General features: G+C 29.7%; 1 protein-coding gene across 1 annotated transcript in view; it reads left to right on the plus strand.

The window, feature by feature from the left end:
• Nucleotides 1-8,078: 8,078 nt before the first annotated feature.
• The window catches only part of Dh44 (corticotropin-releasing diuretic hormone 44), a 29,352-nt gene continuing 19,295 nt past the window's right edge, over nt 8,079-18,135 (plus strand). Inside the window, exon 1 of the mRNA XM_018449927.1 lies at nt 8,079-8,146. The gene's annotated coding sequence lies outside the window, so the exon portion shown is untranslated. The remainder of the gene's footprint in view (nt 8,147-18,135) is intronic.

Consider the following 18,135-nt stretch of genomic DNA (forward strand, 5'->3'; position numbering starts at 1 on the left):
TTGAATTATATACAATTCAATAAGAAATAACTCCTTTTCAGATACAAGAAAGTAATCTTTTCCTGTCGTTCTTTTTATGTCTGATTGCGTCACGATTCAGAGAAATTTGAAGTTAGTTTCAGAGTAAGTTGATAGTTGTAAACAAAAGTTAATGGATCTAAATACTACTTGGTAAAACGGAGGAAGTTTCGTAGAAGTCATGATGAGAAACATTCTCATAATTTCACATAATATTTAAAACATTTCCATATTTTATATTTATAAAGAGTTTAAAAAAATATCCCTTGAGCTTTTTCAGATTTTATATAAACTCTCTTCGGAAATTAAAGAAAGAGAAATTTTATTAGAATAAGAATTATTGTAATAAGAATAGATTGCAGAATTTATATAGAAAAAATTCTAGCAAAAAATAGAGAGAGAGAGAGAGAGAGAGAGAGAGAGAGAGAGAGAGACTTTCTCAGCACTTTCTGAAAAGTATTCCAATTCATACGATAAATTTAAGAAATCTTTTAAGAAGTTTTAAAATTATATAGAAAATGTGAAAAACTCTAAAATTTATATGTATAAAAAAATCTGCAAAAAATAGAATTCTATAATCGTAAGATGAATTTTCATTATGAAGCCACGAAGAAGGAATGGTGCTTTGACAGAGACTCTACATACAATTCTCAAGATAAAAATAAAAGAAATGCTTGTCTCTGCCTTTAAAATATACAACTTTTTATTAGATAAAGTAATTAATTACCATTTATACATACGAATAATGCCGCTACCTGTACTTGACGTATGCTGAACTCGATAGAAGAGATAAAAGAGATGTCTTTTATATTCTTTTTCCGGACGACCCTATTGCAAAATATGCGCATCACTGCGATAGAACGATTTCCTTCCGCTATTCTTGCGAGATTCAACATTAGCATGCTCGTAATTTGTAATTATACAAACGGAGAACGCGCTCCCGCTGTGTGTGCGTGTCTGTTTCGCATTCACACCCATATTACACGCTTTCGGAGGGCGCCGACCGAGCAATCGTCACAATTTCTGCCGAATATATTATTATATGTCGCGGAAGGCGGTCGCTATTCTCTATCTCAGCAACACAACGTCGTAAACATTTAGTTTTCACGCTTGGAAAAACAGAGTCTAACATTATCGTCATCGCGTTAAATCGCAAACGTAATTTAACTCCTACGTTTTGTCGTCAGCGGCCCCGTGTGAATTTCAAATACACACATATTTACAATACATACAATCCCTCACACACATCTCTTGTTTTCTCTCGCCCTTTCAAACGACAATAGACGTCACTTGCAATACATCGAAGATAACTGGCATTAGATAATTATTTGGTGCATAATTCATCAGATACTAAATTTGATGGATTTTAAAATTACTTCAATATTTTACAACTAAAGATTTTAATTAAATGTGAATTAATAAATATATTTGCTGTATGATTAATAAAGAAATATTTATCTTTGATGATATTAATTCGGTCACTATTAAAATGAAAAATAGCATAAATACAAAAATGATTCATATATTATTTTAACATTTAAAATAACTTTATGTTTTATGTAATAAATAAAAATGGTAATGATAAAAATAAGTATAACAGTTTTTTGTAATTAATTATAAATTACTTACACGAAGCACTAATTAAAGATTATTGAAATTATTATATAAAATATATATGTATTACACTGTATAAAGTATTTTATATATTTAAAAAAATTTTTAACATTTAAATTATATAAAAATAAAAAATATTTTATAATTTTATATGAATAAAATAAAATATTGCAATAAATTCTCAATTAAATTTTTCGCATTGATCGAAACTGTTGAGATAATGCTTTTCTGCACAAGGAAGCACCTTTACTGTTATTTACATAATATACAGATTAGATGAATATACAGATTTGAATTTTGAATCATAGGAGATATTCCATTGACAAAATACAATATTTTGCTGCAATTTATATTTTGATTTTATTTAAATTCTTAAATTCAATAAAGGATTCATATTGATTTGGAAGAAGCTCGAAATATTGTGATATTTTGCAACAGATGTTTTCAATGAAAAATTCAGTAAAAGGTTACTCGCATGGAACATCTAGAATGTGGTTGAGACAGTTAGACGTGAACGTAATAGTTCTCATCGACGATTTGATTGCGTCTAATCGAATCGATCCATTTGTGCTTCGTTGTCATTATGCGTTTACCGAGTTCGGCTTCTGCTTTGAGTCGAATACCATGAATATCCGAATGCATGACTCTCGAAATGTGTTGAAATGCTGATAACGTGCTTTCACGCATAAATGTTATTGCAATATTTGTAAGGATACATTAACGCACCGTCAGCCATTAGATCCAGATATAAAATTTAAATTCGTGAAAAAAGCGAGGCACATAAAAGCAAAATTCACATTTTTTTATTAAATTAGCGAGACATAGAAGAGATCATAATAAATAATTATTAATTTTTATACAACATTTTTATTTATTTTAATAAAATAAAACGAAGATACACGCATATGTGCCATTCGCGTTTATTTATAAGAATGATTCTTTTTCTGTCCCAAATCTAAGAAAGCGCTAGGAATATTAGCTTTCTAATTTATCCCTGAATTCTATTTCCTGAATATTTTTTTTTATATAACAATTTAGAGAGAGAGAGTATTGATATTTGTTTAGAATTTTAGTATTAATTTCCTAGACATTAAATGACAATAAATAATAAAATAAATAATGATTAAGTTTCCAATAAAATTTCTTTAAAAATAGAATGAAGATTTTCACAAAGGGATAATTTCAAATTCTAGACAAAATCTCTCATTTAAAATTCATCCAAGATACATTACGTTACAAAGCATATACAATTACAGGCACATCACTGGTCGTGTGTAGACCGCGTCCCGTTCGCGTACGACATTTTTTTCATTCGTAATCCGATAAAAGGAAACTCGCGCGCAGCTTCACCGCGAAATCGAATGAAACGGATGATCAATCTCCTTTGTCCGCTGCTATCACCAATGTAACAGCAAGTGCGGCAAGGATGCGAATAAAGTGTCGACAGGCGCGCACACGAGTGCCATATACATACATCGAATGGATTACACTGTACGTGAGTTAATTAATTCCGCTTTTAATCTGACACTCGCCTCATACTCTCAGGTCGCAAATGTCGAGCGTAATTTTTTACGCTCTTTTTCTGCTCGCATACAAACGTCAGATACACACGTGCATGTAAGTTGCGCATTCAATTGGAATGCACTACCTGTTTCCGAGTGTTGTCTCAATAAAATGACGATTGAAATAACACTCAGACTTTTGATGAGTTCTCTGGCCAATTCATTTTTTATTCTTATATTTTTCCTTCCATATATGGATTGTTTTGCCAATTATCGTTAGTGTTATCAATTAATATTGAAATAAAATATTGTTACAAAATTTATTATTACAATAAAATATAGTAATTTTTTATCTCTTTGTCTAAGCGAGAGTGATTCTCTTTTGCTTGATCATATGCTTTGTGTTTCCCCGTATTTCTCTTTTGTAAAGCAATTTATATAGATAGAGTACTGGTATGTTCCTGTGGATCGTTGTAATTAAATTGAGTATCTCTTTATTTTTTTTGCAGATTCTTTGGTTCTTTTCAGTTCATTCTCGTGTTTCTGAATTACATCTATGTAAATACATCAAACGGGAAGAAATTCCGTTTTGTATTTCTAAAAAAGATTTAGCGGTTTCAAAAATTAAATTCATATGTATATTACAGGAAATTCTTTAGAATTTTTTTAAAGATAATGTAGTAAATGTTGTACAAGTTATTATACGAGAATCTGCATTGCAAAATTAATCAAAAATAGTTAACATATTATTAAAAATTTGCGTATGTACTAATATTTATATCTTTCTTATAATACTGGTGACTTTGATGAAGTGTGATGAGATGTCGGTTTAGTCGACTAGTTACTCCACTGCACTGCAAGAATTGGGTATCTTCCAAATATGCGGAAATCACCCTTCTTTGATTATTTGTCGTATATGTTGGCTATTTTGTAGATTAATAAGATCCGATTATCTATATTTCTTTATACAAAATAGAAAAAATATTAAATTAATCTTTTTGGAATATTTTTTTTTTTTTTTAATAACAAATTATCTTCCATTAATTATTCAGCTGTGTGAAAAGCGGATTGTATATGTCATAAAAAAATTATCTCTCTTTTTTTACCTTAAACAAAGATTTTAATATGAAAATATAGGAAATTGAAGCGGAAATTTAGGTTTTTAATGAATCATCTCATAATTCAATATCAAAAGCATAGAAACGTATATTGTTGTTGATGAGTACCAAAGCATCAAGAGCTTCTAGAAGGAGGTCCAGGACGATGGAAGTGTTAATGGCAGAAATGGTGTTGAGCAGGACGATGGGCACGATAAAGTTGCACTTCGATGACGCGGCTGTTTAATTACTTTAGGGGAATTTCACTATAGCCTGGCGAATAGCGGTTTCGCCGATATATTCGATGACATGACGTAAGTGAACCATTGGATTATTATCATTGGTATTCATTGAATTAACGGTCAATTAACGCTTGCAAATTGTAGTATACTGAAATAAGATTCTCTTCTTATCTCGTTCTTTACTTGTATTAGTATGTGTACATAATATATTCAAGTTCTAATTCTTGTTGATCAATTTCGTAATGTTCTTTTTAGTAAGAACTTTTCCAAATTTAATTTTCACGATAATAATAATAATATTTTATTACGTCTTGTCTAAATATTTATTTAAGATTTTATTACATTTATTTAAAAAGCTACGCTCGTGTGTACTTTTCTATATTTTAGCGTTTAAACATCTGAATATTAACATATTTTAAATTATTATTTGCCAACAAACTGTACTGTTTTTGCAAATTGAAATACTTCCTTCGATGGTACATCTAAAAAAAAGTGGACAATATTTTTTAGACTATCTATCGTTGTCATGCATAGTGTCATCGGGGAAATTCTTTTATATTTCTCTCTTTATTTATCTGCAAAGAAACATTTAACAAACTTAATATTTCTTTAAATACTATTAGAGTATATCATCAATATTTTATACGAACCATCATATTTGTACATTATTTTATTACGTACGAGACACTCGCGCATTCCTCGATATTTAATATATTTACCTGTATATGGAAAATGTTGGGTAATAAACGGCAACAAGTGTAGGGTGTTCCATTATCATATTCAGAATATAATTATGACTAGAACGAATCCTCGCATAATTCCGGTTAACTTCATTATCCAAAGTTTCGCGCTTGTGCAGATGTTACATTTTCATAATTATAGCCACTAGCAACTATTTATACAATGCATTATATAAACATTAATAAATATTTATAATTAAAATAAAATAAAATAGTAATATTTGTTGCTCCAACAATAAATCCAATACAATAATATACCTATATGTGAGCTTCCGCAGTTGGTGCGAAAATTATGTATTCATAACGCGTTTGGTAAGTACATCCCAAGTAGTTGCGAATTGTATTTTATTATGCATTATTATAATACATAACTTATTAAGAACCGTGGAGGTTCACAAATATTTTTAAAAATATCTATACAGGTTTGTGGAAATTGAAAGAGTGCTACTCAAAGAATTAGGTATTTTTTTGCAGCAAAGATAATAAAAAGTATGCCTCGTATAAATTTAAGTAATTCGCAGTGTATACTTTGCAATTTTCCATCCTTTTCAATAATTTATATACTATATATATGTTTCAATCTGCTCCTTTATAGCGTGATTGCTTATTCTTTGAAGTAGAAACATTTTTATAACAAGTTATTGCCCGACCTGGCTATTTTCTCGTGGATATTAAATGGCAAATGTAAAAATAACCAGAGGAAGAGATCTTATCCATAAGAATGTATCTTATCCAGTGTTGGGTAGTATCTAATCTGTATCTGAGGTACATTCAAATTCGAGTATTTGTATCTGTATCTAGATAAAAAAACACAGCAACTGATTTTTAAATACATTTTTCAGATACATTTCCTTAGCATAGTCACAATTCCATTTTGTATATGATTGTTGATTGATTCCATTCCGCAGAAAAAAAGCAGCTTTGCTGTTGCAAAATTCTATAACATGATTGGTCTTTCCCTTAGTTCCTCACTGAATCTAAATGCAGATCAGTCATATTAAAGAATTTTACAGTTACACAGTTGCTTTTTCTGCTGAACGCAACCAGTGATCTTAGATTGTGGAATTTCTAACGCATGTATAGTTAAAGCTGGAAACAATGTTTGAAGCATTTTTAGTTTGTAAAACTATGATGAATAATGATGAATATATCGTCTTATAATTCTTATTCTAAATCGTTTTAGGATAATTATAAATTTTTTCAATTATCTAAATGTAACAAAAATAAATGAATAAATGATTCATTTAATAACTAATACATTTTTTTACACATTACCATTATTACAATAAAATTAATGTAAGAGTATCTGAAATGTATCTGAAGATGCTTTTAAAGTATCTGATATCTATACTTTTTATATACATTTTAATATGTGTATCTATATCTGTATTAATAGATAAATTTTCGTACATGTAACTGTATCTGTATCTAGATAAATTTTAAGAGTATCTTACCCATCACTGATCTTATCATATTCCTTATCCTGTTTGACTTCTTCTCACGTTATTGATATCTTTAATACTTATCCAGGTAACAACAAAATTAACAAACTTAATTTGACATTCCATTTCCATTTCAAATGATACTTAAGTATTTATAAAATACAAGGAAAACGATAGAACTTACGTATAATCTGGTACACTAAATGCCTAAAAAAAAAGTAATAGATAAATCTATAAAAAGGAGAGAGAAAACTGCTAGACGTATATTAAAATATGTATATGCATTTATAAGAAATAAACGAGCGAAAGCTAATTGTAGAGACAAAAACTCGTTTTCTTTCTAATTAAAACAGATTTGTGATAAATACACAATAGACCATTAATATAAATAGTATAAATATAAATACAAATTATTATGCGTAAAATATGTTCTGTAATATTCTTTTTTCATATAAATATATATTTATTTGTTTAAGCTATATTAATCACATGATTTGCCTTTTGTTAAGTGGATAGATCAATTTCTTAAATTATTCCATCACATATTAATGTTTTTAAATTAATGTTTTGTCTGCAAAAAGAAGAAAAAAATTGCTATGTATGTTAAAATATGTATACGTATTTAATTATTATTGTTATTAAAACAACTATTTACATATTAATAACATGTAAATAATATTTTATATACAATAATTAAAATTTTCCTTCCAATAAAAATTTTTCTAATAAAACATTTCCGAAAATAATAATATAGAATTAAAAAAATGTCTCTCTTAGATTAAAGCAATATGTGAAACAAGGTTAAAAGGTTTTCTATATTCTATTTAAAGGACGTTTCATTCACTCCCTTATAATTTTACAAAAGAATCAAGTAACAGGCGCGAAGTCTAGGAACGAGCGTGCGATAAATGACGTCTACTTTACGAATCCTCCAACGAGAGGTGAATTAGAGGCGCGAAGGGAGACTGCGGTGGTGGACCTGCAGGGAGTGAAAGACGTAATGACAAATCAGTTGATAGGGCCAAGAGTCTCTGGGCAGGCAGGAGGCAGGAAGGTCGCGCCGAGTCGAGTGGAGACGGATCGAGTCGGGTCGGCCGCGGCACCGACCGGCTATAAAAGCCCTCTCGCACTGTGGCGTCGACGTCACACGTCGTTAGCACTCTGGACCGTGAGGAACTCTGTCGCGCGTGCCACCTGTTAAAGCGCCCGTCCAGGTATCATCATCCACGGCGTTGTCGCCGACCACTACCTTGGACTTTTAATTCTTCCCAGCCAGTTCGGTTCAAACGGTCCCCACGTCGACGTAATCGTCGACGACTTTTTTCGGAAGTCGTCGGCGAGATCGCTCTTCGCGTCTCCACGTTTCTTCCGCAAGAAGAGGAACTTCTCTCTTCGCGCGTCTTTCGCCCTCTCGGCGGATAGTCGCGGGGAAAGAGACCTCCACTCGAGAGATTTTACCCATCTCCTACGGAAGCTCTGTGAATTCAACAAGTAAGTGTACTTAAGATGTTTTCTTAATTTTTCTCTTCAATGATATTGAAGATGGCGCGCTTCCGGGAAAATTTAGAACTGGCCCAACTATTTTCCTCCAAAATAGTTTGCCCATTTTTATGTTTGATGATTTTTTTATTTTCGGCGTGTATTATGACATCCGACTCCGGTATTACGACAATCTGCATTCTGCCGATTCACGGTCAAATGAAGTGATCTCGCTTGACGAGCGATAGTGGAAACTACTTGGGACGTCTGACATGTTATTTCTTATCTTTGCAGATAAGCAACTCGTTGCATTTAATGACATTAAAGAAATTGTAAATTGACACTTCGGGAACAGTTTTAACAATCGATTGGTCCGCTATCCAGAGATAAGTCTGTTATTCTGCTAGTGATCTGCGATTTAAGAAGTGCTATTAGATTGGTGCATTAGTTTCGTCACTTTTTTTTTATTAAATTTTAAATAAAACAAAACATTCGGATTAAAAAATATCTTTCTAATTAAAAAAGAGCAACATGCATTTTCATTATATCTTTGTTTTATGCTTTATTAACGGAAGTGATCAATCTTTATTTGTTTAATAAAATTGTTTATTTGCATCTCTTTACGTCATGATCGATGGACCAATCGTATTACCGAGCGGTATAAATAATAAAATTTATTTGGACCGATCGATAATGGATAATCCGATAAATCCCGTCACCACTTATTGTGCAAATTCAACCTTTACACTTTACCGATATGTTAACGGCAGTCAGAAATATTTAGACGACAATTCACACGTCACTCATCGCGTGTTTTAATTTGGATTTATCGGTGAAATCGAGAACATAATCCGGAAACGAATACAGAATAGTCCCTGCCGAGCTGTTATATTCACTATCGCAAATGTCCTGCTCGTCATCGCACCGTCAGCCTCACTTCAATTACACTTTCTATATAGTTTCACAGAAAGCGCGCGGGCGCACACATGTGCGAGCATTGTATAAACACGATATTATTAATACTATTTTTAATACAAACATTATTAATAAGTATTACTAAAAGTACACAATTTTATTCCGAGGGAAAGAACGCGCGCTTATAATTAATTAATATCGACATCAGTGGATGATATTACCAATTAATATGATATTATAATAATTGCGCTATAAGAGCGCTTTTGTACGATAATCCGATGTGCGATTCTACGTCTATCGGATTAAACATCGAATCCGTGAGAAATGAAGCAAATAAATTCGTATCTACTATCCCTGTTTCATCTTCTTAAAATGATTTATTTTATTTATCTATTTCGACATATAATTTCTCCGTTTCTAATTCCATTTTTCTTTTCGTTCACTTTTTCTTTTTCAGTTGCAGAACTAATAGCGTCATTTATTCGACTGGATAAACCGATTTAATCCTCTTATAGCTTATGTAAAGTCTCCCGATCTAAACTCACCCATCAAAATAGACTAATATAACATGAAAATAGCCAGTATTTTGCAAGTATTTCGAAAAATGTTTTCTCTTTTCAAAAAATTGTGTTTTTTGCATATCCAAATAAGTGAAGTGTTTCGTCAATATTTTTCCGCGTCAATAACAAGTTGATACATCTGCAAATTATAATCAATTAAAGGTAGATAAAGGTAGATTGTAAAATTTTAATATTTAAGGACATTATTAAAATCTTATTTTTTATTTGATTGTGTGTGTGTTATAGAAAAATGTTGCACATAGGAAAATGTATGTATAATGTAATCACAGATAATGATTGATAAATAATAAACTAACTATTACTCTCGTGTATTATTATAATAATTACATATAAACAATTCAACTATTAAAAATAATTATTAACAATAATAACGAATAATAATAATTTATTCGACCGGACGTTGTAAAATGAGATAAATTGCAATTATACCTTTAGATATTTATTAAAAAGGCAATAATATTTCAATCCCTTGAATTAAATAATATTTTGTTATTTTTAACTTCCATCTGTGTCAAAATGTATAAATCAAATAATAAATTAAACTCAAGTCAAATTTAATCAATTTTCTTGAGGTAAACCTTTCAACTCTATTACTTTAGTCAAATTAACGACATATTTGGGTAATAATGACTATCAATAGAAACACGGACAGAATTGTCTCTTAAAATTTACCCTGAAAATATGGTAGTTGTGGTATAACATAATATTTTAAAGATTTTTACCATGTGCTTCAGTAAAATGAATTAAACTTATTTTATATTTTATTGTAGTTTTATTAATGAATGAGAGAAATTTACATAAAATTCTTCGAAATACAATATTGTCCCAAAGCTATTATATTTTCAGGATAAACTCTAAGAAAAAATTCTCTCTGTAAACTCAAATTGGATATAACTTGTGAATTTAACAGGTGTAGGAGATTCTATTCGGAGGCTAAATTTAACAGATTGCTGATGAATCATTATCACGCTGTCACAGGTTGTACCGCAATTGCAGTTTAATAAACGAGATTTGATAGATCTCTACAATTTCGTAAGATAGATTAAGTGATGAAACAGGTGTATACCACTAAAATTTGTCCTTTTCTTTGATTTGGAATCTAAAAGGGAACCAAATTAATTACCAAACCGACAGATAGAACGTCCTACAAGATATATCGTATATACGTTGGATTATTATATATTGTGCTTTATGATTTATCTCGAATTCTGGGATTTCATATGTCTTGTTTTGTTCAGCCATTTGCAGTTTTATGTTTATAATTAATGACAATTGAAATTTAATACAATAAAATTGCGAATAGACCTGTTTAATATAATATTTAATTTCTCTCTATACATCAATTATTTATTATTCCTTAAAATAAATATTTATGTACAATTTATGTTCTAATTCTACATTTATTATTCACTATCTAATAATACTTTTTATACTTATATTTCAATCCGGCTTTTAGAATTCGGCTTGTATTCATAAAAGTTTCATCTGCTTAGAAAGCTTCTTTCTAAGGTATTTAAAATCCGCGTTTTTCATTCAACATGCGAATACTGAGCCATAAATCGCGCGCTGAATGTACAAATAGAGATTTATCTTTATTTGTTTTTCACTACAAGTGATTCCGCTTATGACACAGAATTGAGCAATCTTTTGAAACTTGGCTGATATTTTAAATCCCAACACTGAGTGGCATACCATATAATATCAATCTGTCAGTAACCAGTCACGTTTCACAACAATCAGATCCAAGTTATTACGCGTTATAAATCGAAGGGAGAAATATAAATAAAATTGTTAATAAACATAATAAAGACAAATTAAACGAGCAGAATTTTGATCTTACAATGTAACTGTAATGTTTACTTAATATGAAAATTTAACATATATAAATGGATTTTATTGACTCTGCTTCAATGATATCAAAGTCCGTTGTACCTTCAGTTATACTTGAATCATAGGTTGAATGATTTTAAATATTCTCCTTCTCCTTATTTTAAAAAAGATTAATGTAGCAAGAGTCAAATACGTTTTTTTTTATGTAAATAGTATAAAAGATAAAAGGATAATATAAAAGGAACAATTAAAGGGATAAGAAGAGAGACTTATCCGACTTTTAATTGTTATATTAATTCGGTAATCCCCTTTAAAATAAGGAGAAGGACAGTATTTAAGTTATTCAATCTTATCAAAGTTATTAAATAGGCTTTCACTGAATAGGATATCACTGAAGATAGAAATAGGATATCACTGAAGATAAAAATAGGATTGGTGAAATTAAAATAGGTTCAGTGAAATTCGAAACGTTTGGTTTGTATATATCGAATCTTCATAATAAATAAACATTATAATTACATTCTGAGATCTAAATTTTGCTCGTTTAAATTGGTCGTGTTGTTTATTAATGTGGACACCATCACGAGCTTGATACTTGATACTGTTTGAATAAGTAAAATTATTTATAAATTATAATAATTGATTTTTAATTACACACAGAATAAAAATTATTTACAGAAGCAATGGTGCTCGCTATAGATACATATAGAAGTTTCTTTTTCACTAGATAATAATAGCCGCGGAAGAAAAATTTGAGATTTATAAGAATTGCGCTTTCTTTCTTTATTATTCGAACTTTTTGACAGTTTGACGATGCCGGTAAACTGAGAAAGTTTACTCCCAGTAAAATTTACGACTGTAAATATTGCGGGTTTTATATAATCTTTTTCAATATGACAAAATTATTACAGCGTTAGTAAACGATATTTAATTTGTTCGATAAGTGAACAGACTCGAACTTTCATTACTGAAGAATATGTGAAATTTTATGCTTATAATTAATAAAAATTGAGTTAATATAATAAAATTGTAAATAGCCTTTTTAATATATTTAATTTATCTCCGCACACATCAATTATTATATTTATTATTCCTTAAAATTAATATTTATTTACAATTTATATTCTAATTCTACATTTATTATTTCATTATCTAATAATGTAACATTTTTTTACTTATATTTCAATATAACAAAAAAGATTTCTCTCGATATATCGAAATGTTATGAAAACAGATGATTTTATTTACTGTACATTAATCGTCTGTCTGTTTTGTTATATTAAATATGTAATTATTATAATGTAACTTACACTGCACTTTTAAAATTCTTCTAGATACAATTTTTTTTAGTTATCAAGGCTGATTAAACATTTGATCCAAATGACATAACAAACTGTAAGTTTTGTTAGTATTTTCTAAATTTACTTGGCTATTTTGGCCATGCAACTTTGCAGCTTGCAGTGTAGTGAATATTGCCGGATAACTATAATCTCTAAATAATCCTCTCTATGGTATTAATCGAATTTTTTTGCGGAATCTTGATCGGCGGCATCCGATAGAGGATAATCTGGCGGAATGTTCTTGTTGAAAGTTTCGAGCGTGTTAAACGATCGATCTTCTCTATCATGTATGAACGATATAGGCAGCCTCGCACAAACCTCTCGAGTAATCATACGTGGAACACCGCGATTGTTCCGTGTCAACAACGTGACCGACTTTGACAGGTCTCGATATATCGTTCTCGCCCCCGTCTTGACTCCTATAGTTTACCCCATGTTTTCCACCGAATTTTCTGTAATATGCTCTATTGAAATCGACTATTATTGGAATCTTTTATGTCTACGAGATTATTTTAAGTCTCGCAAAATGTGGAAAATAAACTATAATAAGCCGTTATAAAATAAACATTTTACGATAATCGTTTATTATATGTACCGTATTGAAATAATTTTATTGTTTTCTAAGTTTTATAAAACTGTACCGTAACTTTTTTTTGGTAAAATTTTTCGTGGAAGAAAATAATATTTATGTATATATAAAAATTTTATATTTAAAAAGTTGTTTATTAAAAAAATCATATTAATAAAATATATTTAAATTTACAGAGTGTAAAAAGTTAGAAAATATTTTAAATTTAGAAAATATTTTTCAAATTTTAAATATTAATAAATGAGCTTATCCAGTGTACAAATATTATTATTTTGAATATATAAAAAATAATCAAAGTGTACATTTGCCTTAATCGTTATTTGTAAAATAAATTTTTAAATGATAAAAAAATGGACGCATGTAAATCTTTTGCTTACGTCAATCTGATTCATATGTGGCAGACTAGAGTTAAGATTAATTTTAGCTTATTATAGATTCACACTGAAAGAAAAGATTGACTGCTGCAGCAAATTAGATGATAAAATATGGCATAGCCAATTTTTGGTTGCAGCAGCCAATTTTGGGTTGCGTTAGCCTATTCGCAATGTCAGTATAGGATTTCGATTGGATGCTGCAGCCAATTAAAAATGCTATGCCATATTTTACCATCTAATTTGCTGCAGCAATCAATCTTTTTTTTCAGTGCAGCATTTGTTTTAAAGAGATCTGAAACACTCAAACAATATAATATATTCCGGTTAGGGAATAAAGCTATAATCTAAAATTTCGCCATTCTCGCAGATGATATTGCATCGAATTGATCGCATAATGAAATTCAAAACAAACTCTGCAACGCTTTTGCTCGAGGTATGACGTTCTCGTCGTCCTACATTTGCGAGAATCATCTCATGAATGCGAAGATTAGTTTGCTATCCTCTATCGTATACGCGTATACGACGATTCTAGTTGTAATTTCAATGATTTCTTTCATGTGATCTTTCCTCCCACTATCCGCCAACGCCTTTCTGTTCATCTTCCATAGGACGTTATATTAAATATAATTGTAAGAAAAATCGCTGCAATTTGCAATATATCCGCAATTGGTGATAAAGGTAAAATTAAATATTCCATTATAATAAAAATACCATATATACTTTTCTCTCGATAAAGAGCAGCGCTATTTTACACGACAAAATTTAAAAGCATATTAAACTTCAATTAATTAAATATGAATCGTTTATTATATATAATTGTTATAAATCGTTATAAAATGACTGATTTTTAACTTCAAATTTAAACTCTTATTGTAAGCAGTAATAAGTTAGAAACAAGACTGTTATATATCAACTAATTGTAAATAAGAGAGCGTTTACGATCAAAGTTAGATGTTGGAATAATACATCTATGTGTTTAAATAAATTTATCTCAGATATAGAATTTTCATTGTAAATATAATTGAATCAAGTTAAATGAAATAATTAAAATTTCAAAAATGAATAATCTTGCAAGGAAATATGTTGTGTTGTTTTACAACGTATCCAAAATTAAAAGAAGTATTTCTCCACACTTTTTCTTATTAGAACAGCAAATCATATTACAGTGTCAGTCGAAAGATAATAAAAATATAAAGAAAACATCTGAAATTTCAAATAATAATAATATATGTATTGGCCTCTCTATAATTTCAAAAATAAAAAGAAATGTATAGGGCGAATGCGAGTCAAGTGCAGTAATTGGAGAGATTATTTAATGTACTCTTTTTAATTAGTACAAAAAATTTGAAATTTCGTTTACCATTAGGTGAAAACAAAAGACGGAAAATAGAGTTGAATTTAATATAGAATTTAATATGGAATAGTTAACCGCTTTATAATATGAGAGCGTGAACTCAGAGGGGAACATAACCACCACGATTATTATTATGGTTAATAACCGCACAGATTATCCACGATGCAATCGGCTAAACTGATTTTCTAGATGCATTACGAGGAGCCCGCAGCAAACATGATTCACGTAATCCGAGTGTGTGCGTGCAAAGAATGAATGTAATCAGAATTATTAATGGTAATATAACATGGTAAATGCGTAGATTACATTTTCCGATGAGATAAGTAAAATTTTTCACAAGATATAAAAAGCGTTATATAGAATATTCATTTACTTCTTTACTCTTTAAAACTTTTAAAATAAATCTCATTCTGAAGAATAAAATCTCACTTTTAAGGATTGAAAATTGTTATTCTTTTATAAAAATCATGGCTCAATTTTCACTCTTTAGAATAGGGATGTGAGATTTCGATTTGATTTACTAAAAGATTGATCTTTTTGTCCCCCCAAATTAATTTTTAAATTCGTTCGAGGCCTGATTTTAAAGTAAATCAATTTATTTGATAAAAGATCGATCTTCAATTTCTTCAACACATTACAAATACATTCATTTTCATCAGAAGACAACGATTTAGATACATTTTCACTGCGTTCCGAAACGTGTAGTAATTAAAAATGAATAGTTCACGACATTAACATTACACATACTATAAATTTTTATAGCGTATTATTTGTATCTTGTTTTCTAGACGAACAAAATGTATAAATGCTTATTAAATCCGATTTTATACCAGTTGACACTTCGATAATTGCTATGAAATCGAATTCAATCACGTTTATATACTATATTTTGAGTCAGTAGTTAATAACTACGAATGTTACTAAATCTAAATTTTTAAATTAAAATTACTTTAGTGAGAGGTAATTAAATCAGAATCGTGTTTTAATTGTATTATTGCTTTTGTTGAATTTATAATACCATATTAAAAAATTATTATTCATATTAAAAATTATATATATTTTATGATCGTACATAATTGATTTCCAACAAATCAATTAAGTCTCGATTAGTGGCTTGAATTCGATCAACCTGATTAAAAATCGATTCAGAAATCAATTTATTAATGGAAATCCCGCATCCCTATTTTAAAGTAAAATTCCACTTTAAAAAATTTGGAGAGTATGTATATTTAGCTTAATCGCGCATATTTATGAATATCTAAAAGCGTTGACCTAATTTTCGTCAATGAATCCACAAGTCTAATCGTCCGTAAACAAAACTGCGGATTCGGAGTTTCAGTTCTGCGTTATCATCACGAACTTCGAAAAATAACAAAATCATTTTTTTTAAGACAAAGCGACCGATGTGCTCCGCGAAAGTACGTGAAATTTCGAAACTATTGTATATACTATGAAGAAATTCTACTATCGGATTTTTTTCATGGAAAATCTATTATTGTCATGGTATTAAATTTTCGTGTTACGCGTGTTTCGTGTTTACGTATACTGATAAAAAAGCGAAATCACCGATACTATTAGTTGAAAGCAGAATAATTTTTTTTAACTGAAAGAATAAAGCACACGCTACATTGCATACGAATAATCTTTTGTTTTTATTACAGATTACGTTCGTTTTGCATTTCAGGGCATATTAGTATTTTTGTGCAAAACTCTGTAAACTCTCTTATAGCGAATTCGATTGGACGCAATAGTGCGCTGCACTGATACACATTAAATTGTACACTGATTTAATCTAATAGCATTTTCTCTTGGGATACATTGGGTGTAACCTCGCACCGCACTAGTTGTGGTAAGCGCTACACTCAGCTACACTGCACTAGAGTGGTGCACACCATGGTGTACACTACTTAATTATTATGCTAAAACTAAAACCTTGTTTCCGCTTGATTTCCATTTTCAAATTTTAAATGTCATACTGGCTCTGCACCGTCCCTTTGAGACGATGTAACAAAATCCCACTTCGTGCATAAAATTTGCACTGTAGCCACGGAAACACGGTACACCGAATTCGCTTATCACCAGCCATGGAAACAAGGTGCACTATCTGAGTGTTGCACTAATGGACGATAGCACAGCGAAGAGAAAAAGCTATAAGTGTAAAAGTAAAACGTAAATATTTCAAATTATAAAATACATATTAATAGCACAATAAGGTTTATTAAGAATTTCACGGTTTAACCCGTTTCTAAATTTATATTAAACACGCATCTTTACGTTAACTTGTACAATGGTTTTAAGAATGTATTAGAGGTAATTTTTACAAAATGAAAATATTATAAAAAATTACAGATTTTTCTATATTATCAGGAGACACGGTAGTCTCTCGGCGCTAATAGTAAGCCAAGCGCAGCGACACTACCGTGTTCCTTTATGCGAGACCGCGAGTTATGAAGATTCGAGATCTTATTCCAATCCAAATAATGGCAGTTTTAATTCTCTGTCCAAAATTATTACTCCTCGAAAACAACTAATGTATCAAATGAAAAATTAAAACCCAGAGAAGAATATCCTTAAAGAAGAATTAAAACTATTATTAATTGGGTTGGACACTTAGGTTTTATTCAAGAAGCATGTATATTCTTAATACCCTTTTTTACCTTTTTTAAAAAGTATGTATAACACAAAAATCGATTTAGAACCTGAATTAAAAATTATTTCAGTAAGAAGTAGATGTGCTCCAAAAATAATTAAGATAGAATGAGAAAAAATTTTTATTTAATCTATACAATTGTATTGTTAAATAGAAATATTGATCTTTTGAACTGTTTCATATAATTCATACATTTTTATATAGAAAGTATAAATTTCCAATTCCAGTTACTTGCAGAGGTCATACACTGTAAAAAAAAGTATGTAATTATACATCTTTAATAGTGGGTCTCAAAATTACCCACTACTACAATTGTTACAATTTTACATATAATTTTTTTACACACTATGTACACCTGATACATCCTT

Source organism: Mycetomoellerius zeteki, unplaced genomic scaffold (assembly GCF_001594055.1).
Source record: "Mycetomoellerius zeteki isolate Tzet28-1 unplaced genomic scaffold, Tzet1.0 scaffold252, whole genome shotgun sequence".
Taxonomy (NCBI): Eukaryota; Metazoa; Arthropoda; class Insecta; order Hymenoptera; family Formicidae; genus Mycetomoellerius; species Mycetomoellerius zeteki.